A 5,268-nucleotide genomic window follows, 5' to 3' on the forward strand; every position below is an offset into this window, starting at 1 on the left:
AGATGGAAAAAAAGGTGTAAAACACTGAAGTCATTCACGCACACACATCACAATATTGACAAGAGAATGCAAAGAATCCAAAGAAATTTAATTCTGTCATTTTTGAGCGACACGCGAAGAGCACCGATGGTTAAAGCAGCAGCTTTACCGTATTAAACATGAAAAACAGTGTCAGCGTCTCTTTCACTTTCAGTGCTTCACATCACCACCTAGCCGCCTGGAGTGCATACTACATCGAATTTCACACACTTTTGCGTCACCATATGCATGCAGATTTCCCCCCCATAACACTCGTCTAAATGCAGAATAAAAAGTGATAACGCAACGCCACTTTTGCGTTTTCTCTTCAGATCGTTTCCTTGTAAACATTCTTAAGCTCAAACGGATACTTTGACAATTTTCAATCTGGTTTCCGATCGCATCACAGCACAGAGACAGCGCTCATAAAGATAATAAATGATATTCGCTTAAATACTGATACAGGCAAATTATCAGTACTGGTACTATGACCTCAGTGCTGAATTTGACACTGTCGATCACAACATACTTCTTGACAGGTTGGAAAACTGGGTGGGGCTTTCTGGGATAGTCCTAAAATGGTTCAGGTCATACTTAGAAGCGAGAGGTTATTATGTGAGTATAGGAGACCATAAGTCTGAGTGGACATCCATGACATGCGGAGTTCCTCAAGGCTCAATTCTTGCGCCACTCCTATTCAACCTGTACATGCTCCCAATAAGCCAAATAATGAGAAAGAACAAAGACAAAACTGAAGTCATTGCATTTGGAAACAAAGATAAAGTTCTCAGGGTGAATGCATATATTCACTCTAGAGGTCAAACTACTAAAAATCAAGTCAGGAATCTTGGTGTGTCTCTAGAGTCAGACCTTAGTAGTCCTGTCAAAGCAATAACTAAATCAGCATACTATCATCTGAAAAATATTGCAAGAATTAGATGCTTTGTTTCCAGTCAAGACCATAAGACAGTTGCAGCTCATCCAGAACGCTGCTGCCAGGATCCTGAGCAGAACCAGAAAATATGAACACATCACACCAGTCCTCCGGTCTTTACACTGTCTCCCAGTTACATTTAGGATTGATTTTAAAGTATTATTACTGGTATATAAATCATTTAGTGGCCTAGGACCTCAATACATTGCAGATATGCTCACTGAATATAAACTCAACAGATCACTCAGATCATTAGGATCACATCAGCTAGAAATACCAAGGGTTCACTCAAAGCAAGGAGAGTCTGCTTTTAGCTATTATGCCAGCCACAGCTGGAACCAGCTACCAGAAGAGATCAGGTGTGCTCCTACTGTAGCCACATTCAAATCCAGACTCAAAACACATCTGTTTAGCTTTGAATTTACTGAATGAGCACTGTGCCACTGTTCATCCGACTGTTTGTACTGTATTTTATTTTATTTTTTATTCTAAACTGTTTTAATTATTCTTATTTCTTTTTATTATTTTAATTTTTTCTATGTAAAGCACTTTGAATTACCACCATTGTGTATGAAATGTGCTATATAAATAAACTTGCCTTGCCTTGCCTTGCCTATTCATAAAAGCTGTTACACTGCCTTTGTTTCCTCCTGTGATTCCTGGATAATTGTGTTTCATTTGATTAACAGACTATAGTTAATCCTCTCTTCTGCTCATCCTTGCGTTGTAAGTATGTTACAGTTTACCGGGCCTCAAAATTAGTAGTTAAGGGATGGACTCACCAGCAGTGCGTCTCATTCTCCTTGAACGGAAGACATTAGTGGAGTACTTGTGGTGGGTACTATGGCACAGCGGTTCCTCTCTCATCTGCGAGAGGAGAAGCATGTTAGTGCCGCGTATCCCACACATCATGAGCCCGAGCCTGCCACCTAAGTTGTCCTGGAGTTGAACTGCATTCCCCAGTCCCTCCCAGAGCTAGAAGCAGGTGCCTTATAGACCTGTGGTCTGCGGATCCAGTTACCAGTTACCTCCCGAGTCCCCACCCTCAAAGTGACGCCCTTTCTCTCTGTCCTGTCCGGTTGTCTAGTTGCTCTGGTTCCATCCGGAGACCTTCTTCCTCCTATGTTCCCACCCAACATCCTGGTCCCATCTCTTCGGCTGGTTACGTCCAGCTTCCTGGGTCCGTCGGCTCCGCTGGTGTCGTCCTGTTCCTCGTCTCTGCCCCCGCCGCGAACACTGTGCGGCTCTTCGTCTCCAGCTTCCTGACCACCAGCTCAGCATAAGTTTGAGTCCCCAGTTTCACCTCGGACCTCCAGGCCCATGTCTCATCCTCAACCTGTCAGGTCTCATCCTCAACCTGTCTCATCTCCGCCGTGGTCTGTCAGTCCTAGGACTCCTCCGGGCTCCCTCGTGCCTCCGGCTTAGCCTTAGTTAGTCGCCGTTATGCCTCCGCCACTGACTTCCTGGTCTCCGACTGCACCTCGACCCTCCACCCCTTCTGCTCCACTGGGCCTCTCCTTCCCTCCGGCTTTCCCGTCGTCGTCCTCACTCCCTCCATCGTCGCCTTGGTCTGTCAAGCCCCCGTCTCTACCTTCTTCTGCTCATACTTGCCGAATATGTCACAATATTATTGGGAGATATAGGCCCTGTTTACACCTGATATTAAAGGGTTAGTTCACCCAAAAATGAAAATAATGTCATTAATGACTCACTCTCATGTCGTTCTAAGCCCGTAAGACCTCCGTTCATCTTCGGAACACAGTTTAAGATATTTTAGATTTAGTCCGAGAGATTTCTGTCCCTCCATTGAAGCTGTATATACAGTATACTGTCCATGTCCATAAAGGTAATATAAACATCATCAAAGTAGTCCATGTGACATCAGTGGGTTAGTTAGAAGTTTTTGAAGCATCGAAAATACTTTTTGGTCCAAAAATAACACAAAATAAGACTTTATTCAGCATTGTATTCTCTCCCGGGTCTGTTGTCAATCCTTCACAGTTATGCTGATGGCGTAAGACGCTGATGACGTGTTATCCGGTGCGCCCGAGCTTCATTTATAGACTGAGGGAAACGCACGCTGTAAAAGTGTCTCATCCGCGACATGCACATTTACGCACCATTAAAAAAATGATATCCACGCAAACAATGTAGAATAGCTTGAATATAGCGTGCGTCTCCCTCAGACTGTAAACGAAGCTCGGGCGCACCAGATAACACGTCATCAGCGTCTTACGTCAGCAGTGTCACTTTGGAGTCCTGAACGGAGATTGACAACAGACCCGGGAGAGAATACAATGCTGAATAAAGTCTTATTTTGTGTTATTTTTGGACCAAAAAGTATTTTCGATGCTTCAAAAACTTCTAACTAACCCACTGATGTCACATGGACTACTTTGATGATGTTTATATTACCTTTATGGACATGGACAGTATACTGTATATACAGCTTCAATGGAGGGACAGAAATCTCTCGGACTAAATCTAATATATCTTAAACTGTGTTCCGAAGATGAACGGAGGTCTTACGGGCTTAGAACGACATGAGGGTGAGTCATTAATGACATTATTTTCATTTTTGGGTGAACTAACCCTTTAAGATGCGTTTTGGTCAATCGAAACACAAGTGGACAACACTAAATACAGATGTAAACGAGGTCTAAAACGTTTAGAATTTGTCCACTTTCGACCACTTCCAGAGGTAGTCAAAAACGCATTTGGTGTTGCATGTGGTCGAATATGTTTGAACAGCCACAAAAGACCGCATACTAACCCCCCTTCTGACTTATAAACATTATTGGAAGTGCGCTAGCCTGTCGGAATTTAAACTTTGTTGTCTGGAGACCAAAGTTTAGTTTGAAGATTAAAAACGTACCAAGCTAAACACAGCGTTTGGGATGGTCTTGTAGCTATCAGAGCAGAAACGAAAGCTGATGCTCTCCGTATGTTTTCCCGTCTTCTCCGTGTGTTCATACTGTATGTTAATTGTGCAAGCTTATTTTGTCCATTAGATCGAAATAGACCTGCCCATAGACCCTCTTCTCTAAGCAATCAGGACAGAAGTGGTTGAAAGTGGACAAAACACCAGGTACAGGTTTGTCTCTCCCTCAGGGGCGTAATTTGTGGGGGGGTTGGGGGGGAGATAACCCCCCCCAATATTTAAATCTATGCATTACAACCCCCCACAACCCCCCCAATATTTATACCATGATCACATGAAAACCCCCCCAATGTTCAAACCAAATCTACGCCCTTGCTCTCCCTTATTTACTTCCGATCCGATCGACCAAAACACATCTTAATACCAGGTGGAACAGGGCCATAGAGTGACAAGTTCTGATATTTATATTCATTCATGTAAGCAGTCTGCTAATGTTTTAAAGATCTCATTCATTTGCATTATAAGCTATGATAATTTCATCTTACTTTTTTGGCCATATACAGTACATATCAACAACTGCAGTAAATTCCATATTTCTGCTTGGGCCTCTAAATAAAAAAAAGTCCTCCTCGAGTATGACCTCCATATTCTCCTATTTCATACTATATGTGCCATAAAAGCCTGATGTATAAAATGTAATACTCAACAAAAAAATACATATGCAATCTTTTTTTAAAGATTGATTTTATATTTTATCTAAAAGTTCAATTAACGGTAAAAATTCAATTCTTTTGACTATTATTTCATATGTCAGGCTTTACGGGTTAAACTGATTTATTTTTATTTTTGAGGAATATTGTGTACATAGAATTATAAACTGTATATGAAGGTGCCGAAATTAAACAAATATTAACCTTAATAATATTAAAAGCAATTCTAATAATGCAATCATACATTCATGGTAATATTTGAAAGGATTAAGTTGTTGGTATAAGGGTTTACCCCTTTACAGGGATTATGTATTACATACTGTAGGGAAGACTACTTTAAAATACAACACACCCATGTCTCAGTGGTTTCCATGGCAATGGAATACTATCCATGCTAATGTTAAAGAAAAGATTAGCAAAGGCATCTCATTCTGTTACCCGGCACCTGCATGTTATTGAAGTATCAGTGAAAAGGATAAAAGTTTGTCTCTGTATTAGTAACTGTGAGGACACATTGAAAAAATACCCACCGGTGTATGTATCATATAATATAACCCATATGTCAATAATGGAGGATTGTCTAGGGATTTAAAGTTTATGTACTCTGGGCTCTCTCGATTCAAAGATGGGACATAAAAGTTGAATGTGCATTAAGAGAATGAACAGAACAGAGAAAGTGAGATAAAGAAAAAAGCGTTCACATAAAAAGTAACACTGAAAGAAAT

This window comes from Phoxinus phoxinus, assembly GCF_949152265.1.
Source record: "Phoxinus phoxinus genome assembly, chromosome: 6".
Taxonomy (NCBI): Eukaryota; Metazoa; Chordata; class Actinopteri; order Cypriniformes; family Leuciscidae; genus Phoxinus; species Phoxinus phoxinus.